This window comes from Phocoena sinus, chromosome 17 (assembly GCF_008692025.1).
Source record: "Phocoena sinus isolate mPhoSin1 chromosome 17, mPhoSin1.pri, whole genome shotgun sequence".
Lineage (NCBI taxonomy): Eukaryota > Metazoa > Chordata > Mammalia > Artiodactyla > Phocoenidae > Phocoena > Phocoena sinus.
Window position 1 is genome coordinate 22680981 of NC_045779.1, and position 25323 is coordinate 22706303.

Consider the following 25323-nt stretch of genomic DNA (forward strand, 5'->3'; position numbering starts at 1 on the left):
GAAGATTTTTGTTTACATAAAAGCCAGAAGTAAAATCAATGTTGCTTCAGTCTTCTAACATAACTTTCCTAAGTCTTAACAGACCTCTTATTTTCTGAACTTCTCTTCCAATAACAGCAAGTGCACAGAGAGTTATTTGGCTTTGAATAAAAATCCAACATAAACATATTTATAAACTGTCCTCTTTATAGTTTGTTGATATAAATTATTGGTTTGTATACTCTAGTACCTAATCCTCAACCTGGTAAAAAGGAATGGAAATAATGAAAAGAGAAAGTTATCTATACTCTGTTCTATCTCTTTCTATGACAAATGTCCATTCAGCATTGAGTCAGAGGATGATCTTGTTATAATACAATATATAGCATGGAAAGGCAGGTAATACAGAACAAGAGTAATCTGAAACAATGTAACCCCCAGCTGCAGAACAAAACTGTGTCATGGAAAAAAATTCCAAAAAATAGGTTTCAATCTTCATTAAAGAAAAGAGACAGATGCCCCAAAATGTCAATTCACCTCTGAGGTTGCAAACAAAGACCCTAGTTTTTTTTTTTTCCCATCCACCTCTTTCATGTACCCAGCCAAACCTAAAGAAACAAAATTCCCATGAGTAGGTACATGCGAAGAAAGAGAATAAAATCAGCTTCAGAAGTGGCAGAGTCCTAGGTACTTAATATATTTCAGTTAATCTCCCTATGAGTACTAAAGATTTATGCTTATGCATTTCTCTTACCCCGACATTTTATTTATTAGTCTCACCATCTCAGCAATAGCCATTGTACCTTTTTGTAACATTCCCTTGATGTGTAATCACTCAATGACAGCTTTTCACTCATCTTTAACTTAAGAACAAATAACTGCCACCTATCATATAGTATGGTCGTGAGGGTCAAATGAAAAGATGAGGATGAAGGAGTTTTGAAAATGACCCAGTTAGGAAAATATTATTATTCTATGTTTTATCAAATGCTGATTTTTTAAAGATGCTTTGGAATAATAGTCAAGCAGCCAATATAAACACTGCTTGTCTAGTGGGTTTTTATATTTATCTTGATTATTTTCTGAAAAAGTCCAGTTATCCTCTAAAAGGCAATCATCTGAAAGGCAGAAGAAAAACGTACTTTGGACACGATGTTCCAAAGCAAATTACTTCTACTGAAATAAACACTAAATAAATTCTTTCTTTGTCACAAATGTCCTTGGCTGTTGTATATCTACAACCAATGGCAGAATGCCTAAAATTCTTCTCCATATAATATGTAACTGAAAGAAATATTTTCCTTTTTCTTGTTCTTCTTTTTATGTATCCCAATGAGAAGTTATGTAATTTTGCAATATCAAGGATGAAAAGATGAAGTAACATGCTATACTCATTACTTTTCTTTGTAATCTGGGATATGTGTGTGTGTGTGTACGTGCATACACATATAACCTTTAGGACATATATTTGAGACATAGTAGTATAAACACATATAATTTTTCTGGACCTCTGTAGTATTTCTCTAGACTCTACATATATGTATAAATGTTGTAAATATAGAACTATTTCATGACTCCTGACAGATTTGGGACCAAGGTCTAGAGAAAATGTGCAACTGAGGCCAAGTCTCCTGTAGATAACATAACAAATGTACCAGTAACTCCAGTTCCCAGTTTTACTTCATTTTCAATCAAAACTCCCCAATGCAAACAAGCCTTGTGCAGTGATAAAGCAAAATTTGTGGATGCCAAAGGATCTAGAACTTTGTCACAGCTCTGCCACTAACATGCTGTGTGTCTGGCAGTAAATCACTTATAAAATATAGTCTTTTCCATATTTGTGATGTCAGAATGGGAGATAAGAACTTGAAAAATATTCTCTAAATTTTAACACTTTATAATCTGATTAGATCTTGAATTTCTCTCTAGTTCTTAATTCAACAATAGTTTACCTGTTGTACAATTTGCCTTCCAATTACTATGTAGCTTTAGGACACCCTAAAGTCCAAAGACTTTCTCGGTAGTCCCTGGGTGGGCTGTAAGATTTCTGTATTTCTCTGAAATTGTATTTCCAATGTTTTACGTATGTGCTTTATTTTGGAGGGGAGGATTTACAGATTTCATCAGATTTTCATTGGTGTGTATTGGCACAGACGTTTAGATTTTAGGTATCTAAAGAACTCAAACATAGCAGTTTAATTTTAGTAGTACTGTCTATAAATGACATCATGAGGATGCACAGAATATTTTTTTAAATTCAAGCCTACTTGGCACTGTCCTTGCTTCCAGACCACAAGGTCGCCAGTGTGAGGTTTTACTACATTAAAGCTCTATCTTTTCAAAATTCTACACAATAACATTTATTATTTTAACCAAAAATTATTGGGCACCTTATATGTATTAAACATTCTTCTAGATTATAGGGAGTCAATTTGAGGAACATAAAGGCCAGTAGGGTTGGTTGGCAAATAGTGAGCAAGGACAGGATTGGTACATGATGAGGTCAGAGAGTAGGGCAAAAGTCAAATTATGTGAGATATGTGGAGAAACTTGGATTTTATTCCCTTGGCAGTAGAAAGCCACTGGAAGGTTTTCAGAAAGTGGATTCTTAGATATGATTTACGTTTTTAAGTGATCACTCTACCAACTAGAGGGACTACATTTTATATAAAGAAATGTGGGAACAGAAAAAATATTTAGGAAGCAAACATAATTGTTCAGGAGATAGATGCTGTGGCTTTGTCTAAGTGACTAGAAGAGGAGATGAAGTGACAGTATATGGATGTATCAGATCTATTTTTGAAGTAGAATAAATAGAACTTGCTGATTGCTTAAAGATTTGAGCTTAACTGGAAAAACAGGGTATTAACAGCATTTTTACTTGGCTCAAGTGAAAATCCAGGAAGATCACAGATTTAGCTCTGAAATTAGAAAAGTCAACTTTTTCAGCAACTTCTGCACAAGGTAGCATCAACTGAAATTAGATTTGAGTCACTCCAACAATTATATAAAAGAGAACTTGTTTTCATGGTTTTATTAAACCTTGAGGGTCTCTGAAATTCTTTCAGAAGATCTACAAGGAAAAAATTATTTCCATTGTAATGCTAAGGTTTTATTTGCCTTTTTAACTATATTGACATTTACACTGATGATACAAAAGCAATGGAGAATAAAATTACAGGTACCTTATGTTAAATCAAGTTAGTGACACCAAAGTGTGTTAGTAGTCATTGTAGTCTTCACGATCAAATACTCACAAGTAAAAAAAAAATGCAAGTTTCACTTAACGAATATCTTTGAGGAAATCACCTATAAGAAAAAAAATGCAAAAAACATAAACACTTGGAAGCTAAACAATATGCTACTAAACAATCAATGGATCACTGAAGAAATTTTAAAATATCTGGAGGCAAATGAAAATGAAAACATGACAATCCAAAATCTAAGAGATGTAGAAAAAGCTGTTCTAAGAGGGAAGTTTATAGTGATACAAGCCTACTTCAGAAAAGAAGAATAATCTCGTATAAACAACCTAAAGGAAGTAGTTAAAAAAAAAGAGTTAAAAAAACTAAAGTTAGTAGAAGGAAAGAAATTATGAAGATTAGAGCAGAAATAAATGAAACAAAGACTAAAAGTAGAAAAATCAATGCAACTAAGAACTGGTTCTTTGAAAGGATAAATAAAATTAATAAATCTTTAGCTGGGTTCGTCAAGAAAAAAAAAGAGGGCCTTCCCTGGTGGCGCAGTGGTTGAGAGTCCTCCTGCCGATGCAGGGGACGTGGGTTCGTGCTCCAGTCCAGGAGGATTCCATGTGCTTCGGAGCGGCTGGGCCCGTGAGCCATGGCCACTGAGCCTGCACGTCCAGAGTCTGTGCTCCACAATGGGAGAGGCCACAACAGTGAGAGGCTTGCGTACAGAAAAAAAAAAAAAAAGAGAGAAAGGGCCCAAATTAATAAAATCAGAAATGAAAATGGAGAAGTTACGACTGACACCACAGAAGTACAAAGGATCATAAGTGATTACTACAAACATCATATGCCAATAATATCGACAACCTAGAAGAAATGAGTAAATGCCTAGAAATGCACAATCTTCAATGTACAAATGTACAAGCTATAGTGAAACTGAACAAATGTCTGGCTTCTCTTCAACCACACCCCCTGATTTTTTTAAATACCAGTTGATAATTCTTGCATCAGTTTATTTCTTTAGGTGTTAGAGAATGATGATCTTCAGTTCTACCATTCTTTCTCTTACTAGATTGACTTTTTCCCCTTTCTTCCTTCCCTCCCTTCCCTTCCTTCTCACTCACTCTCTCTCTTTCCTTCCTTCCTCCCTCCTTCCCTCCTTCCTTCCTTCCTTCCTTTCTTCCTTCCTCCTTTCTTTCTTCCTCACTTCCTCCTTTTTTTTTCTTTCTTTCTTTCTTTCCTTCTTTCTTTCTTTCTTTTCTTTCTTTCTTTCATTCTTTCTTCCCTCCCTCTATCCCTCTCTTCCTTCCTTCCTTCTTTCTTTTGAAGACCTTTTTGGATTAACTGGAGCTATTTGGTTACCTCAGATTTCCTACATGAATGGAAGGTAAATGCTTACTTTTTTTCTCTGGTTATCAATTTTTAAACAAAGGTGTTTTAATAGCCACTTCACCTGCTAAAATATGAGATTTTATGGCTTTCTCTTTTGTGAATATCATTAAGAAATTTTGTTTTCAAATGATTATAGCATTTTCAACCCAGTGCAATCACTTTTTAAAAAAAAACAAACTGTCGTAACTTGGGCCCATGAATTTTCATTCTTGCTGGTTTCTGATGCTACCTTTTAAAATGGGGTTCTGGTTTTATTATACAGACTTCTAGGGAGGTACCTCATATGTTTATAGACACCATGGCTTCAGAGCAGATTAGATTCATATCATGACCCCTTTAACTTATTTCTTTTGTGGAGATCCAGTATTACCTTTCACCCCCAATATATCTCTCTTTCTAGGCATCTGGACTAGACATAATGCTTAGCTGAAAACCAGTTTGACTTGACTGGTAGACTGTTACCTAAACCTGGAACTCTTGAATGAATATGGGGAGTGGGCACTCAGGTTTACTTTTCAGGATTATAGCTTTTTCAATGAATCACATACTTACATGATTTAAAGTAAAGAACACAAGATGGTCCATAATGCATACTCTTCTATTTCCTGTGGATAGTGTATGGCATCCAGATTTGCAGGACAGAGAAGACAAGCTAAATATATGGTAGATCTTGAGGTATAAGGTAAGGAGCTGTAATTTATAAGGTAATTCTAGAGTTAGGGAAAGGTCCCCAAATGTGATGGATTTCATGGAAGATTGAACAACCTGGCAGTATAAGATGTACACACTTACTTATTCTCCAGTATGCACACATACATCCAGAAAGATTATAATTTGTCATCTTATGGTTCATGATGGAATTTTCTGGATTTCAGAACATGGTTAGCTTGTTGGCATAGATTTCCTCTTCCAGGCTGAAAGTATTGGGAAGTGAAGGCTGAGAAGTATTTTGGGAGTTTACAAGGTGCAAGGGTAGACATATCATAATTGAGTTTAACAGTGGGGAAAACTTAGATGCTTTGATCCTTCAGAACACAGTATGTGATAATAATGTTTCTGATATTTCTTAATCACTTTATAGTTAACATATGGTTATAGTTATCTATATGTACTACACGACTTGTTTTTCACACAAATTCAACAAATTAGATTTTATTATATCCTGATTTTTCATGAGGAATTTGAGGTTTACAGGAGTAACTTGCTCATATTGACCCATCTGGAAATACTTGATTTGGGATTTAAAACACAATCCATCTAATAAATTAATCAATAATTCATTTAATAACAATTTATTAGACACTATTTGTCAAGTCTTCTATTAGGTCCTAGTGACACAGTGTTGTACAAGATGGGTATGTATTGTTTTTTTTTTAATGTAGACTTTTTTTAGAGCAGTTTTAGGTTCACTGAAAAATTGAGGGGAAGATTCAGAGATTTCCTACATATTCCCTGTCCTGACCCATGCATAGGCTCCCCCATTATCAACATCCCTCACAAGAGTGGAACACTTGTCACAACTGATAAACCCACACTGATACATCATTATCACCCAAAGTCTATAGTTTACATTAGGGTTCACTCTTGATGTTGTACATTCTATGGGTTTGGACAAATATATAATGGCATGTATCTATCATTATGTTATCTTACAGAGTATTTTCATTGTCTTAAAATTCCTCTGTGCTCCACCTATTCATCCCTTCACCCACAGCCTCTGACAACCACTGATCTTTTTACTGTCTCCATAGTTTTGCCTTTAGAATATCATATATTAGGAGTCATATAGTATGTAGCCTTGTCAGACTGTCTTCTTTCACTTAGTGATATTCATTTAAGGTTCTATGTCTTCCAAAGCCTTGATAGCTCATTTATTTTTGGTGTTGAATAATACTCCATTGTCTGAATGTATCACAATGTATTTGTCCATTTACCTACTGAGAGACATCTTGGTTGCTTCCAAGTTTCGGCTATTATGAATAAAGCTGCTATAAACATCCATGTGCAGGTTTTGGTGTGGACATAAATTTTTAATTTATTTGGGCAAATATCAAGAAGCATGATTGCTGGATCATATAGTAAAAATACATTTACTTTTTTATGCTGACAATCTGTCTTCCAAGGTGGTTGTACCATTTTGTATTCCCTCAAAAATGAATGAGTTCCTATTGCCCCACACCCTCACCAGCCTTTGGTATTGTCAGTGTTTTGGGTTTCGGCCATTCTGATAGGTATGTAGTGGTATCTCATTGTTTAAATTTGTATTTTCCTGAGGACATATGATGTGGAGAATACTTCATATACTTATTTGTCATATGTATATCTTCTTTAGTGAGGTGTCTGTTAAGGTCTTTGGCCAAGTTGTTAATCAGGTTGCTCATTTTCTTATTTTATAGTTTTAAGAGATTTTTTGTGTATTTTGGATACCAGTTCTTTACATGTCTTTCGAAAATATTTTCTCCCAGTCTGTGGCTAGTCTTCTCATTCTCTTGATGTTGTCTTTTACAGAGCAGAAGTTTTTTAATTTTAATTAACTCCAGCTTATCAATTATTTCTTTCATGGATTGTGCCTTTGGTGCTGTATCTAAAAAGTCATCGCCATACTAAAGATCATCTAAATTTTCTCCTATGTCATTTGCTGGGAGTTTCATTGTTTTGCATTTTAGATTTAGGTCTGTGATCCATTTTTTTTCTTTTTTAAAGAAGATGTTGGGGGTAGGAGTTTATTAATTAATTTATTTACTTTTGCTGTGTTGGGTCTTCGTTTCTGTGCGAGGGGTTTCTCTAGTTGTGGCAAGCGGGGGACACTCTTCATCGCAGTACGTGGGCCTCTCACTATCATGGCCTCTCTTGTTGCAGAGCACAGGCTCCAGACACGCAGGCTCAGTAGTTGTGGCTCACGGGCCTAGTTGCTCCGTGGCATGTGGGATCCTCCCAAACCAGGGCTCGAAACCATGTCCCCTGCATTAGCAGGCAGATTCTCAACCACTGCACCACCAGGGAAGCCCTGTGATCCATTTTAAATTAATTTTTGTAAAGCATGTCATGTCCATGTCTAGATTCACTTTTCTTTTGCATATGGATGTCCATTTGTTCCAGCATCATTTGTTGAAAAGACTGTCTTTGTTCCATTGTACCACCTTTGCTCCTTTGTCAAAGATAAGTTGATTATGTTTATATGGGTCTATTTCTGAGCTCTCTATTCTGTTCCACTGACCTATTTGTCTATTCTTTCACTAATCACATTTTCTTGATTACTGTAGCTTTATAAAATGTCTTGAGATCAAGTAGTGTCAGTCCTCCAACTTTGTTCTTCTCTTTCAATATCGTATTGGCTATTCTGAACATCTTGTCTTTTCCTACAGGGAAATTATAATCTAGTTCAAAGTCCATCATTTTAAGCAATGTTCTCTAAGGCCACTTAAAAAAAAGCATATATATCCCATATTCATCTCATTATCTTCTCCCATCTCCCCACCACTCCCCTCTCACCCCAAAGTAATAAATAAAACTTATCTTCTTCCTGTGTCCCTGCCACAGTAAATGATTACCCAGTGGCTTACCAAGGTACCAGGGAGATATGATTACTCTTCCTAATCATTTACCTCATCTTATTCAATCAGTCACCAAGTCTTATAGAACATGTATTTCATATTTTTCAACCTCATTTTCTATTTCCCATTACCACTTCCATAGATTAGAGACATTTCTTGATTGAACTATCGAAACAGTCTATGAGTGGATGTCCATGTTTTAATCTGTTGTTCATGCTCTGTATTGCTGTCACAGTGCTTTTAAAAAAAAATATAAATCTGATCTTTGAAGCTTTTGCTTTCAAAAACTTTCATTAAATTCAAGATTTTTTAAAATAAAGGTCAAATGTCTTAGCAAGACATATAATAGCCTTCATCATCTGGCTTCTGCATAACTCTATTGTTTCTTGTCTCCGAGGACCCTGTGACTCAAATCACATTTCAACACTCCACTACACTAAGATATTTGCAGTTCTCAACTGTGGAATGGCCCAGGGAAGATTTCCTTACTTTGAATCCTCCCTGTACCCCAACAAACTGACTTTCTCCAGTGTATTTTAGGTGTGTGATCTTGTAATTTATTATCCAAACTGGGACACTGTTGAGAGAGAAAGAAGAGTTATTAATAATTATGTTGAAGAAGAAAGGCTTGTTGGGTTTGTATCAGGCAGTTAAGATATATGTTTACTCTGATCTAAAGGATTCCTCTTTATGTGCTCAAAATACCCTGAACTCATCTCTATAATATTTACTTCATTCCATGAAAAATTTTGTCTGTCTCTGTCTATTCAGACTGCTATAACACAATACCATAGACTGGGTGGCTTATGAACAACAGTTATTTCTCATGGTTCTGGAGATTGAAAGTCCAATGTCAAGGTGCTGGTAGATCCAGCGTCTAGTGAGAATCTCTTTCCTGGTTCATAGACAGCTGTCTTCTAGCTGTGTCCTCAAGTGGCAGAAGGGATAGGAGAGCCTCTCTGGGGCCTCTTTTATAAGAACAATAATTCCATTCATGAGGACTCTGCCCTCATGATCTAATCATCCAAAGTCCCCACCTCCAAGTACCTAACTATACTGCCTGTTAAGTTTCAACATAGAATATGGGAGAACAGAAACATTCAGTCTATATTAATCTCCCATTTAAGTTTCTTGAATTTTAGAGACAAGTCTACTTTGTTCATCTTTGTCTCCAGAAAGTTTTGCATAGTTTTTGAAACTTAGTGTATGTTCAACATTTTAAAAATAAGTGCTGTTAAATTAATACTTTCAGGTAGAAATCTCACAGAGCATTTGGAAGCAAATTGAATTTTTGCAGCTATTGCATGTACAAACAACACTAAATACTTAACCTTTTCCAAATTAGAAAAGGGAACTGGTGGAAGATATTTGTATATCTGAAATTGCTTTTAAGGTACTGCTGTTTGTCATGTGAAATTCATCAGCTTCATTTCAATAGTTTATTATAATATCTTTGGAGAGTTTTTGAATTAATTGAAGGATATTTCCCCTGATGCTACATTTATTTACTTTTAGGAGATGATCCAATATGATTATACATGGCTGCATGTTTCAAGCTGATTTACTGTAGAGAAAAAATAAATTTTACTTCAAGCTAGAGAAGAAAATATTGTACCTAAGTAGGGCTAAAATTCTACAACATATCACTCATGTAACATCTCACGTATTACGACAAACTCAACCTTATTATTAGGAAGCTGCTTCGAAATATGTGGTAGATCTGGAGGTAAAACAAGTTTGTTCCTCATTCCTTAATACTTATGTCCACACTTTACAAACCATTATAAGAATACAGGGCCTCTCAGGGATTACATACGAAGAACTGAAGCAACACTTCTCTCACTTAGATCCATTTGGATCAGCAGCAGCCTTCACAGTGAAGGGCAGAGCAATTTCTTCTGGTATACCTCAGAGGAACCCAGTTGTTTTTCTGCCTCCTCATTTACCATAGGGCTCTCTAGGACTAGGATTGAATCTTTGACTACCTACTGACACATGTTCAATAAATGTTTTATTGAATTAACAAAAGATAAATAAATATGTACCAATAACTTAAGGGAAAATCCAATAAAATATTCATTTATCTATACGTTATTTTTGCTATCAACCTCCTTCTACTCTCTTTCTAATGATTTTTTATTTGATTGAAACAGCAACAACAATAAAATTTCACCTGATAATGCAACAATACATAATGACAACATGGGCTAAATAATATTTTGGGAGAAAAATAGAACAACGAACCCTTCTTGATATGGGACCATTAATATTTATGAACGTAAAATAGATAGCTAGTGGAAAGCAGCTGCATAGCACAGGGAGATCAGCTCGGTGCTTTGTGACCACCTAGAGGGGTGGGATAGGGAGGGTGGAAGGGAGGGAGATGCAAGAGGGAAGAGATATGAGAACATATGTATATGTATAACTGATTCACTTTGTTATAAAGCAGAAACTAACACACCATTGTAAAGCAATTATACTCCAATAAAGATGTTAAAAAATATATCTTTGTATGTGACATTTATATTTTTCTTTTGTGGGTAACAGTATAAACAGAGTGATCTATGACCAGGCTAGTAATATTGCTCAAATAATGAAAAGAACAAAAAGTTTTTAATTCCTTTTGGGCAAAAGCAGATTTTTGTCATTTCAATAAAGAACATTACTGGGACTTCCCTGGTGGTGCAATGGTTGAGAATCCGCCTGCCAGTGCAGCGGACACGGGTTCAATCCCTGGTCCGGGAAGATCCCACATGCCGTGGAGCAACTAAGACAGTGCCATAACTACTGAGCCTGCTCTCTAGAGCCTGTGAGCCACAACTACTGAGCCTGCATACCCTAAAACCTGCGTGCCACAACTACTGAATCCCATGCGCACTGTAGAGCCCGTGTGCCACAACCACTGAGCCTGAGTGCTGCAACTGCTGAAGCCTGCACGCCTAGAGCCCATGCTCCACAACAAGAGAAGCCACCACAATGAGAAGCCCGTGCACCACAAGGAAGAGTAGTCCCCACTCGCCACAACTAGAGAAAGCCCATGCACAGCAATGAAGACCCAACACAGCCAAAAATAAAAATAAATAAATTTAATTTAATTTAAAAAAAGAACATTACCATGTTTTTTTTTTTTACTCAATCCCTAGTCACAATATGATAGAGATGGAATGAACTTTGCAACGCTTTAATAGCCATGGCTTCTAGTAGAGATATAATTATATTGTCCCAGAGAGATGAATATCTACTTATCCCTAATTTCAACATACTCTAAAGGAGATTCCACAAATTGGTGTCATAGTCTGTGTACAACAACTTTCATTACTAGTTTCTTCCTTGTAATTCCTGCTATAGTTCGTATGGATTTTATTCCAATCAGAAATGGAAGCTGATTTTTTATGATGTCAAAACTATCAACTAAAAGAAAAAGGCTCATTCAAACCATGCATGTGGTATAAAATAAAAATGAAATGTGTAAAATATAAGCAGGTGATAAGTATATAGAGAAAAAATGTAACAGCACATGGAAATATGGAGTTTCTAGAATGCTTGGGAGACAGTAATCATTTTCTATGCTGTGTAACATATTACCACAAACTTAGTGCTTAAAATACTAATTATCTTATTGTTTTGACGAGTCAGGATTCCAGGCATGGCTTAATTAATGTCTCTCTTTCAGTATCGCAGGACTGCAATTCAGGTGTCCATCAAGGCTACATTCTCATATGGAGGTTCAAATGAAGAAGAATCTGCTTTCAAGCTCACTCATGCTATTGGCAAGATTCATTGTATTGTGTGTTGTAGAATTCATGACAGTTTGTGCCTTCAAGTCAATAATGGAAAGAGTGATTCTAAAATGAGTCAGCTAGCAAGACAGAGTCTTATATCATGTAACATAATAACAGTGATATCCTGTTATATTTTCTATACTCTATTGGTTAAAAGCAAGTCACCGGTCTCTCTCACACTCAAGGGGAAGGGATTATACAATATTGTGAATATGGGGAGGTGGAGATCAGGGGAAACACCTAGATAGTCTACCTGTCACAGAGGCATTAAAATTTTTAATAGAATGGTTAGAGAAAGCCTCATTATGAAGGTGACATCAGATCACATACTTGAAAGAATCATGGGAGACAAGACTTTTTAAGAGAACAACATCCCAGATAAATAGGACAGCAAATGCAAGCACTCTGAAGTGGGAGTGTGTCTGGCAAATTTGAGAAACAGCAGGAGGAAGAGTGGCTGGAGCAGAATCATGAGAAAAGGAGATAGTAGAAAAGGATATATATAGTCGGACGATCAGATAGATACCAGGAATGGAATCAGGAAGGGGAAAGGTAGTGGCTATAGTAGGGGAGGATTTTCTTGAACTTTGTAGGCAATTGTAGGAATTTGACTTTTATTCAGAGTGAGATGGGAAGACAATGGAGGGTTTAGAGAAGAGAGTAATTTGACCTGACCCGTTAATCACTGGCTAAGAACAGACATAGAATGGCACTTGTGAAAGTGTAGCGACTGGTTTGGGGATTATTGCTGTAATTCTAATAGAGATAACAGTAGAAGTGGTAAGAGTTGGTCAGAATCTGGATAAAATCTGAAGGTATAGCCAACCCTTTTCCTTAAATTTACATTCTCCATTCCGTAGACAAAGTAGCAATTTCAGAGTTTGCTACTAAAACTACTCTGGTCCATCTAGCCCCTTCCTTGAGAATTTGGATACATATATAAGACAAGGTAAATATATCCATGAATAACTATATAACCTGTAAAATTCAGGACTCAGTGTTTGCCATTGTCTACCATGATGCCTAGAATGAAGAAAAAAATTCAAAAAGAAGGGTGAAGCAGATGCATAGAAAAAGGAAGTGGAATACTGATTGAAAATATTCGGTGAATATCAGCTATTTTTATTTGACACAGCCATGCAAATTAGCATCAACTTACTCATCCAAAGGAGATAGAAAATTTTAGTTTTGGTCAAGCCAAATCTCAAGGAAATTTTTTAAAAGACCTTTTCATTTTTTACTATCAGCAATACTTTGTTTCTAAAATATTGGTAAGCCTCAGAAATGGTGGCAAAATGTTTGTGGGCCAGTAAACATTCTGGCCAAATAGAAGATTTATAATAGCATTTTTATAGTTCTCTGAATCTTCTTTGAGCCTTACCAGAAGTCTTCACAATTGTGGTAACCTACAGAGACAAAATTTTTACAAAGATATTTTGTGTATATATATATGTATATATATATTAGCATTTTCTTCCTCAAATCACATAGTGACCTGTAAAAAGACTAAGCTTTGTTTTCTTTCTTTTCTGAAATCTTGAGATGACAAGGAAACTAAATGAAGTTCAAATGCACATTGATTTTATTCCATCTGAATTGTTACCTGTCCTCTAAACCTCTATAACCTAGAGTCTATTATTTCCAAAGCCTGCTCTACTTATAAGGAAATGTGATGGTGGTAATTCATTAAGATGGTTTTATTTTAGGTACCCATTCTCATTGTGAAGTCATTTTCTTAATAACTAATTTGATGTCATGGAAAGTATTAATAAAGGAAGGATTTCATTTCTGCAAGGCTGTTGGCATATCAGTTGCTCCCTCCGTTGAATCGTCATGGTGCAAATTAAATGTGAAACTGGCTTAAAGAGTGCAATGACTCTTGCCTTGTTATAGTGTGACCATATGTGGTCAATTATATTTTCTCTGATTTTAATAATGTCGTTGTTGATTTACTAGTTGACATTCTTCTCAGAGCATTAATTTTTATAGGGTTTCATCTTTTGAATCATCCTCATGTGGTGTGTTACAGCAGTGCTTTCTTGCCACCACATATTTTAAGCTTCTAAACAGAACACAGAATCGTGTTGTTCCCATGGAAACCTTCAAACGTTGCAGAACCTCAGTTTTGAATCTGCAACTCCTACTGTTCATGCCCTGAAAAGGCATACTCTAACTTCCAATGCCCCTAACATGAAGATACAGTTAACCTGGGTGCCATTAGAGCTAATTGTTCATTTGTTATTTGTATTGGTTCTGTTGTGGTAGAAAAGAGCTAGACTAGTCTATCACATTTAACCAAAACACAGATCCTTCTTGAACATGAGCCTCTATTATAGAGAGGGTTGTAGCAGCTACTGGAGCAGTTTCTATAATATTTACACATTCATTCATTCAGCTATTATTTATTGAGTAACTGTAATGAGAGGCACATTATTTAGGCCGGGGAGTTACAGTCCTGAACAAGGCAAAAATCCCTGACTTCATGACACTTACATTTTAGTGAAATATGGAGCATGAAGGTTAAAGAAAACAAGCAATAGCATAGCAAGTAATGGAGATGGTGTGTAGGCGGTAGGGGTTGTTAATAGGGGATGACTTAAAGTCACCAGATGACACTTCTCTGTAGTAGGTGCATCTGAGCAGAGACCTGATTGAAGTAAGTGAATGAGTGAGGCGATTATCTGAGTGAAGTTTTTTCTGGGAAGAGGAAACTGCAAACATAAATGCCCTGAAATGGGAAAGAGCTTGGTAGGCATACACTTGACATATAGCAAAAGTAAAAGTGCCAGCATCCCAGCTTCTAATAACCAAGTGGGGGAGTTAGGTAAGTGATGTGAAATTAGAGATAAGAAGGTGGATGGGGATTGAGGGAAGAGATCCTGTAATCTCTCATAGGCCACATGAAGAACATTGAATTTTATTTTGAGTATGAAGGGCTTTGAGCTGTAAAATAATGTGATCTAATTTACAACTTAAATAAAATTGATCTACTTATGGTGAGGATAATTAACTGTTTCAAGACAAGAGTAGAGGCTGGGAGACCTGTTCGGATGCTATTGTATTTATTTAGGTGCGAGAAGATAACATAGAAGAGTGTTGTGTATCTGAAAGATGGAACCGACAGGAGTTACTAATGTTTTAATTACAGATTGTGTACAAAAGGATTTGAAAATGACTAGTAGAGTACTGTTCTGAGTAAATGGGTCGATGATGGTGCCATTTACTGAAAAGTAAAAAATTCAGGAAAGATTGACTTTGAATGGCAGGGGGACAAGAATTCTGATTTGAACATGTTAGGTTAGAGCTGTCCAGTTAGGCATCCAATTGGACAGCTCAGATGTTTCTATATCCAAGTCTGGACTTCAGAGAGGTTTGTGCAGAGAATATAGCCATGATTCTGGCAGACACACCTTTCAGGAAATCACATGTATGAATAACTCAAGCTAGAAATGATGCTGTGGATGACTGCTAAGGATATAGCTTTCTTTCTACACAAATTGACTTTAGACGTTTTAGTTATTGATTGCCACAACAATCCTGCATTATTTTAATGCTATGTTAGTAACAACCACAAAACCTCAGTGACACACAGCATTGAGTTTATTGCTCACATCCCTTTGGTCTGTTGGTTGTCAGCTAGGCAGCTTTGTTGATCTTGACAGGGTTCACTCACATATCTGGACGTTGACTCACCATCAGCTGGAGCAACGGTGGTGACTCAGCTCTGTTCCATGTGTCTTTCACCCTCCAGCAGACTAGCTGGGGCTATTCTCATGATGAAAGCAAAAGCACAAGAGTAAGCAAGCCCAAAGAGCAAGCTGTTATAAGTCTCAGCCTGCATCAGACTTATGATTGTCAAAGAGCAGGGTATGTTACCTGGCCCACAGTGGGAGAGCACTGCAAAACAGAAACAAAACAAAACAAAACAAAATAAACAAAACATGAAAAAGGGCATGGATGTGAAGGAGTGTATAATTTGGGCCATTTCTACACTCTATTACACAGGCATTCTAATGAGCACATGTAGAATGTGGCCTTACAGAGCGTGAAAACATTGTATGAAATTTGTGCTTCCATTTTTAACAATATCTTCTTCACTTAGACTCAGTCTTTTTTTGAAGGTACAAAAAGCACAATTTTGAAAGTTAGGTGCTTCTGTATGTGAATTCCAGCCACACTGCATCTGTCTCTGTGATTACTTCAACTAAAAAACAGTGATTATAATGTCTACTTTGTTAAGGTTTTTATAAGGATTAAAACTAATATCTAAAGTTCCTAATATATGGTGAGCACTTGACAAATGATAACTGCGAGGACATTATTAGTAGAAGAGGTACGACTAGTATTATGACATATAACAGTCAGCCAAGGTGGTTTGCGACCACAAGTATACGATTATGCAATTGAGACAAGATTGAATATCCAAATTTATTAACGTTTAATATGAAAACACCAGGACTTTCCTGGTGGGCCAGTGGTTAAGAATCCACCTTCCAATGCAGGGGACATGGGTTCGATCCCTGGTCAGGGAACTAAGATCCCACATGCTGCAGGGCAACTAAGCTCACGCACCACAACAACTGAGCACGCAAGTCACAACTAGAAAGAAGTCTGTACGCCGCAACGAGGAGCCTGCGTGCCACAACTAAGACCAGACGCAGACAAAAATAAAATTGAAAAAAACAAAACAAAACACCTTTTACTTCCATATGTGAAGTTACTATGGTAGTCACTAAGGCTAGAGTATCCTTAGCTTTTCCTTTCTTAAAAAAGTCACATTTCACATTTAGAGCCTCAAGGTTTTGTCACCGTTTCAATATAAACAGGAATTATACTCTTAGAGAGTATTTGTCTTTTTTGCTATAGCATAAATAAAACTGGCTCAAAATTCAGATTGTACTGGGGAGAAAGCATGAAGTGATGTCTCTCCTTCAACCCCCAGTACCTGCACAAAGGTAGGACAGGGCTGCTTAGGATGGAGCTATATCTAACAATATTCGTGTCGTTTCAAGATGAATTTGATGTGTTGTATCATTTCTCTGATTAGTGTGCTAACACAAAGTAGCCTAACCATTTATAACCGTCCCCCCCTACAAATGGTTGACAAATGCCTGAATCCAAGGGCAATGTGGTCAAACTTATCTGTTTTATAAATAAGTGCAATTAAATAAGTATGGATACTATATCCAGGTTACCTATGCTCTCCAGATGTGTTTGTCCAGCTTCTCAGTTAGCTTTCATCATGCCTTCTTGTCACTAAGAGTTCATGAGTTCATAAGAATTTTTCCCTTTTTTCTTCTATACTGTGAGCTCCAGGAAAGCAGTAGCTCTGTTAGTTTTACTCACCCTTTTATCTTGAGTGTCTGAGCTTTTTATGAACCCAGCATCATTGGGAAGTGCTAAATCTATATTTGTTAATATATTTGTTCAATAAATGTTTACATGAAGGACTTTTTCCACATGCTCTGTCTAATTTCTCTAGGGTTAGCCTGGATTAAAATAGTTGAGAAATAAACAATGCAATTCAAAATTGGAAAAAATTTAAAGACATTTATTGCTTAATATTTATAGAAATAATTTTATGCACTCTATCTTGTTTGTCCGTAATATATCTACTTGTGCTGCTTTAAGGCTTCAAGGCTTAAAGGCTTCCCATTATTATTAGGATAAATACCTGAACTCACACCATGGCCATAAAGCCCTGCCTGATCTGGTGCCTGCCAACCTCTGCCTCTCTATCTTATATTCTTCTTCCTACCTCTCTCTGTACCCCAGCCTCACTGGCTTTCTTTCTGTTTCTTGGAAGAACATGGTCCCTACCAACTCACAGCTTTCCCCCTCTGGCTGGAATATTACTGGGACCTACCCAGTCACCCTCAGATCCTAACTGAACCTTCCTGGACTAAATCAATTCTCTAGCTACATACATTAATAGTGTTCAGCATTTTAATTCCTAGCAGTTATCAGAATTTAAGTAATTATATATTTAGTTTTGTATTGTTGATGGAAATCATCAACAAACCAATCTATAATAGGGATAGAAGAGAGTTTCATTTGAACCAAACTGAGGATGACAGCCTGTGAGACACAGATTCAAGAAGCAATTGAATTGTGTTCCATCGGACTACAAAATGATGAAGCTTATGAAGGCAAAACCTGAAAAACTGTATGTCGTTTGTCAAGAATTATAATTGGAGCTGGCAAGAAGTAAGCGTGATTGTTAAGCAAGTATTGGTTGGGATCTGAAATGGCTGTACAGTTACATGGGGAGACCCTGAGACTATAAGTTTGCAGCTGGCAGCTGTTAGCAGATACTGTTTGGAAAGTAGCTGGTGGTGTCCCTGAGTCTGACGCAGTTCAAAAATTCAAGTTCTCAGTAATGCAGGAACTTGTCTGAGACCACATCCTCAATGGCCACCTGTCTCCATTTTGGATGCCTGAACCACAGTTATTCCACTTTGATTTTTAAATGCATTTTTTTTCAGTGGTTAAAACAGATATACCATCCATGTTTGACCATAAGACAGGTTGCTCTAGTTAGCATAAAGTTTAAGTTAAATCATTTATAAGCCAGAATGACTTCCCCACACCTCAATATGTGAAAATTCCTTCCACCAGTATGATTATTTGATTTATGTCTGTCCTACATATTGTACTGTAAGTTCCATGAGAATATGGACTATATCTGTTTAATTTTACCTTTGCATTTCCCAGGCTTAGCACAGTGCCTGGTACAAAACACAAACTCAGTAAAATGCTCTGGTCCTATACAACAGCTTGCCATCAATGAAAAAAAATCAGGTGATTATAAAGCATTCTAGAGGGTTTTTTTATAAAGAAATATATTAGAAGATACTTATTTGATTTAGAATGTGTTCTTCCTACTTCTAATACATCTCTTATGTTTTTCCTTTCAGTTTTATTGTGATATAATTTACATACAGCACTGTATAAATTTAAGGTGTACAACATAATGATTTGGCTTACATACACCATGAAATGCTTAGTGCAATAAGTTTAGTAAACATCCATCATTTCATACAGATATAAAATTAAAAAAAAATTTTCTTTGTGATGAGAACTCAGGATTAACTCTCTTAACAACTTTCATATATAACATACAGCAGTGTTAATTATATTTACCATGCTGTACATTACATCCCTAGTACTTATTGATAAATAAGTACCTGGAAGCTTTTACCTCTTCACCACTATTATCCAATTTGGTGGATCCAACTGACTACCTTCATCCAATTACATCCAAGTACATTTCTTGTTAAAGTGTCAAAATTGTTTTCTCCTTTTAAGATCTTTTCAAAATCATCATTTTATCATTTAAAAACACAAACAAGAAAATTAGAAAATTTTGACTTGAAGAATCATTAAGACTGATGTTACATTTCTCTTCTTCTATCTACTTTTCAAATGAAAACTCCTGGATACCTAGACTTGATTTATGTTTCTGGGACTATTAAGAATATGGGACTTGTTACAAACTCTAACCATTTTCCATTTCCATTTTTTTATTTGTTTTTTTTGTTGTTGTTTTGGTTGTTGTTTGTTTGTTGTTTTGTGGTACGTGGGCCTCTCACTGCCGTGGCCTCTCCCGTTGCGGAGCACAGGCTCCGGACTCTCAGGCCCAGTGGCCATGGCCCACGGGCCCAGCCGCTCCGCGGCATGTGCGATCCCCCCGAACCGGGGCACGAACCCGCGTCCCCCGCATCGCCAGGTGGACTCTCAACCACTGCGCCACCAGGGAAGCCCTCCTTTTTTTTTAATGAGAAAAATTCCTTAGTCTTAGAACCAGCTGAAAGGATTTTCCTTATATCTTTAAAGATATCAACCTTTTTAATGTAAAAACAAAAAATTGTAGAAGACCTGGATTTTTACATTTATTAGGCTCACTGAGGCTGCATCTGATCACTTTTAGCAAATAAAGTCTTCCTTAATGACCTATGTACACATCTGTTCTCTTAATGAACATTAGATTGATAGTTTTGCATTAAAAATAATCTTACCTCAAAATAGTTTTATCAGTTTATAAAAAGATTAATAATACCATTGACTTATTGGGCATCAAATATTGTCAGGCTACCCACCCTTCATTCACACAAGTTTATTTAGTCCTAATTCTTGATATTTTTTTCCCCATTCAGTGACCCTGCCTTTCAAGGATGTTAATTCTCCCATTACAATGATAAACATATAATTTTCCTGTGCAGTTGGCAGGCTTCTTCTCTAGCACTTCTTAAGCAATCAGAAAGGCTCCTATATGTTAGCCCCAAAGTGATAGTACATTTCTACTCAAAGCACAATGTATTAATTGCCCAAAGCAAGCTCACTAATCAATGGATAGGAGGCTTTCAGACTAAACTAACATTAACAATCTGTCCCTGAGGAAGCCTCTTCCTTTTTCCTTAAAGTTATGCATAAAAAATCATAGAAGAAGATAAAGTAAAATACCAAAAATTAATTCTGAGAAAACTGATTACCCGATTTGGAGAAATTTTCCTAATTATAATATAAAGCTGGGGAGGTTGATTTGATGTATACAGTGGCTGGTTTTGATTCATACCATCAGAAACCCTCTATGGTCCAAAGAAGATGGAAAAAAATTCCCCTCTAACTTATCACTCAGTCTTTCAACAACAGCAAACAACAACAACACCTTGAGCTTCTATTATGTGCCAGACACTATAAGCACTGAGGACAGAACACTAAATAAGATACTCATAATTTATACAATCATTGAGACTTTAGTCCATTAGGGAAGACTGTGGCTTAAAAAAATATTAGAATAATGACACAGAAATTAAGAAGCGTTATAGAAATATATCATGGGAGTATCTAATCTGCTGTAAATAGCTTATAGAATGAAGTAACGTCTAAACTGAGATATAAAGAAGGAGCAGTTATTGGACAGAGTGAGAGGTATGATTATTTAAATGAAATGAGTATTCATTTCATATTGATATTTTCTCTTCATATAGGTTGGACTAAAAGTCCAATAATTTTTTTCCTACATGTTATTAGAACTGTATGTCTACATATCATCCCAGACAAGATGTATCAATTTAATCAATGGGTTTGAAGGTCTGGGAAGAAGACTGAACATGGTGCTTTCAGATAACATTAAAAGGTTCAGTGTGACTGGGTTACAAACGCTGAGGTAGAGAGCAGTAGAATTTGAAATTGAAGAAGTCTGTGGGGGGCAAGATTAGAAGGAATCTTTAAGTCTTGCTTAAAAGTTTGGCCTTTGTTGTAAGGCAGAGGACATTTTTTCTACTAGTTTGTTTTTTTAAGTTGAGTACATTCATCTTTATCAAACATTTTAGGTCAAAATTGTCATTCCATTTTATACTGTACAGGAATATAAAGTATCACATTTATTTAGTAAATATTTGTTAAATTGGTATTACATCTCCTTTTATCAGAATATTACCCCTCATATGGTTCAACAATCTTCTAATGAGTTCATTCATTCAAATGACAAATATTTACTGCATGACTCAATGTACCAAACACTGGATTCTGTGAAATAAAACAGACATTAATTCTTGTTTTTGAGAAGTTTACATTCTGATATGAGGAAATAGACATTAAATAATAAATATAAAATATAAGTAAATTATGTACTAGGTTAGAAGGTGACAAGTGCTATTGGGGACAGTAGGAGTACAGTAAGGGTAATTAAGATTGCCAAGGGCAAGACACATGTTGAGTGTCATTCACATGTCAGGTGTGTTCCTGGACTAGGTATTTGCTAGATGCTACTGATTCAGGAATTTTTCACACTCAACAGTCTAGGGACAAAAGATACATAAGCACACAGATCATTGTAATTTTCTGTAACATCTACACTGTACTATAGAAGCACAAAATAGAAGTGCCTTATCCCAGCTAGAGACAAATTCTGATTAAGGAAGACTTCCTGAGAAAGATGGCACCTCACCTCAGTCTTAAAGATGAGCAAAATTCATCCAGATGTAGAGGAGCATAAAGCACATCTTAGAATTCCAGGGGAAAAAAGTTTGCCCTGATTTCCAGGACCTCTTCATTTCATAGTAGGTGAAAGTAACATAACACTTATGATGAGTTCTAGTAGTTCTTTTGTGGTGTCTTTAGAATTCTCTGTGTATAGTATCATGCCATCTGGAAACAGTGACAGTTTTACTTCTTCTTTACAATTTGAATTCTTCTTATTTATTTATTTTTTTCTTTTCTCATTGCTGTGGTTAGGACTTCCAATACTATGTTGAAAAAAACGGGTGAGAGTGGGCATCCTTGTCTTTTTTCCTATCTTAGAGTAAATGCTTAGTGAAATTACTTTCTAGATTCAAGGCAAAAACTGTAACTATGAAATGAAGAGATCAGACTGTCATCATCCTCATCCTGGGTCAACCAGATAGTGAAGTGTCTCCTGGTATGGTATAATAAGTGATGTACAACATTACCAGGTGTTCTAGCTGAAGTTATTGAGTTTGTATCCATCAACTCTTCAGGCTTAAGTCTACATTTTTCAATCCATAGGAAATACAGGGATAGAAGAATAAGCTAAACATGAATACTAGAGAGCAACTAAACCTGGACTGCTGTACAGTAGCTTCTAGCCACACATGGTAGCTATTTAAATTCTAACCTAAATTAAATTTAAATTTAAAAATAAATTACAAATTCAATTGCTCAGTAATTCTAGCCACATTTGGCTCTAGAGCTGCTAGTGGTAAGTATCTATCTTATTGTTTAGCATGAATATGGAATATTTCCATCAAGGCAGAAAACTTTGTTGGACAGTCCTGAAAAAGACAAATCCAGAAGTTAAGATTTTCCATGATTAGATCTATTCAACAAACCAGTGTCTTGGGAAAAAAGAAACACTGTATTAGATTATAAAACTTCAAGGGATATATAAGAAGCAGACTGCATCTGAGTTGAGCAGCTTAAAAAAACATTTTGGGAATATCCAGGGAAATTTGAGTATGGACCAGGTATTAGATAAGATGAAAATTTATTAATGTTGAAAGGTAAATAAAGTGCTACTAGGGGTTATTTCAGGTTTGTGGGAGTATGGTATCTTTTTTGTTGTTGTTTATATCTATTTTCTAGATTTCTACAATGCACATATGACTTTTGAGATAATAAAAAGTTATTTTAATGTTTTTAAAGGTAACATTGCTTACCCGCCAAGAAGAAATTTCAAAGGCTGTTCTTCAGCTAGGTTTACTCTTGCTTACATCACTAATGGTAAAGGAGAGGAATCCTGTAAGAAAGTTTCAGGCAGCCAAAGTCCATGGCAAGGGAGGGATGCAAAAACCTAGAACATGTAAGAAAGTGAAGAGGGTTTAAAGTGGATATCGGAAAACAAAACCTTATGGGCAGTGACAAAAACAATCAAAGACTGAAAGCAAATAGTCAAGGCCAAACAGACAGAAATGACAGTCATTGAGGTAGTAATAGAAAAATATTAGTTCTAGAAAAATATTAAGAACAGACATTTTCCACTTTGTTTATTCCTCTTGCCAGGATATCATTAACCACATAGAGTCATGTCCAATTCAGTGTTCTAGCCTTGGAGACCCTCCTTTTCTTTTTGCTCTGACCTTGAGCTCTGAATTTTTCTAAACCAAATTGCATTCCCTAGTGAGAAATCTGTTCTTTGCTAAGTTTCTGCTCCTATCCTCGTTCTACGTAAGACATTCATGGAATTTTGTCCAGGGAATTTGTCCAAATACCCGCCTATTTTGCTACTGTTGCAGCCTCTGTTTTCTCAATTGTTCTACCTGCCTAAGATATACATATTCATCATGAGTTCTTGCCATTTTAGGCAACCCAGATTCATTAGCTCGTCCCTAAGATACTGTCCTTTGAATTTTGTCACTTACAACCAATTGCAGTGTGGTACATACCTTTAGCTGCCTACTCAAAATCCATTACTTCTTTCTTCCTCACTATGATAACTTTATTATATCCATTTAAAAAAAGATCAGGCTCATGTAAAACAACCCACTTCCCCAGACTCCTGTGCATTTTTGCAAGGTCCACGTGATCCAGTTTGGTACAAAGCAAGGTAAGCAGTTAGAGTTCCAGAAGAGCCTTTTAAGAGCCATATTCTTCAATCTTTTTCCCTTTATCTTTCTTTGAGCCTGGATAGCAGGTGCAGGCATCATCTTTGTAATCAGGAAGATAAAAGTCAGATACTAAGGATGGTGGTATGGAAAGACAATGGGAACCTGAGATGTGAAGGGTATCCTGTGCCTGCCATTGCAGTGTTGGGCTGTCTGCTTTTAGACTCTTTGTTACGTTTGTCTTATTTACCATTTTTCTTGACATGCAAACAAAGGCAACTTTGACTAATGCAGAGAGAAAGTAAAAAGCATCTCATAAACTATTTTCAAATCTGGTTATTATTATTAGGTAAACATGGCCTATAGCTGGACCTGTAATACTTGATAGTTCACTTGTGTTTAGTGTAATTTTAAAGATTGTCTTATTGAGGGAGCAGAATTTAGTATTTTTAGCCTTTACATTTTTTAGCTAGAAACTTATAGAAATATAAAAACAAGTGTGTCTTTATTCCTCAAATAGGAAGGTAAAATGTGCTCCTGTTCTAATTTAAAACCAAGATTGAAATCCAACCATAGGAAATACGAGTGAAGTGACATTTTTCCCTCTAATTACCAAGTCAGAGTAAAATCATAAATCCAGTAAAATCGTATTCATTTCTTAATCTAGGAAATCTATCTGAGCCTTTAAAGTCTAAGATTGCATTAATGTTATCTTCATCAAGCTTTCTAATGCTCACTTAGCTACTGATAATGAAACAATGAGTATCATCCGTCCCATTATATAAATATATGTTACATTTTAAAGAGAATTGTCTTCTGGTTTTACTGAATTATTTCAAAGTCCTAGACACTGGAAGGCTGTCAGAGTCCTTGAAAGCATTACTTCTGTGTCCTATTTTCTGCCGTCAATATATAGCAGATGGTATGGACATTCTTTAGGTCTTTAAAGCAAATGATTTCAAAAAGTATAAACTTGGTACATTTCTGTATATTTCTACATGTAAAATGAGAGGTCCATGTTCATTTAATTTCATTTACAACTGACTTGAATTTCTAATTGTTGGTAAGTGGTATCTGATTTATAAATCTCCTATACTGTATTGAAGAGTCTTATGTATGCCTCTGAATCATGAATGCATTACATATGCTGGGATTTATTGTTCCAAATCTTCCATGGATGAGACCTGATTACTGTACACGTCCTTCTTTCTACATTTGCTTTACAACAATTAAATTTGTACAATTATACATGCTCCCATCTCCCATCCTGTTCTTATGAAGTTTAAAATCTTTACAACAAGGAGCTTCTAAGCAACAAAAGGGTGAGGGTGGTAAAAAGGCACTAAAGCAGAATTTTTCTCCT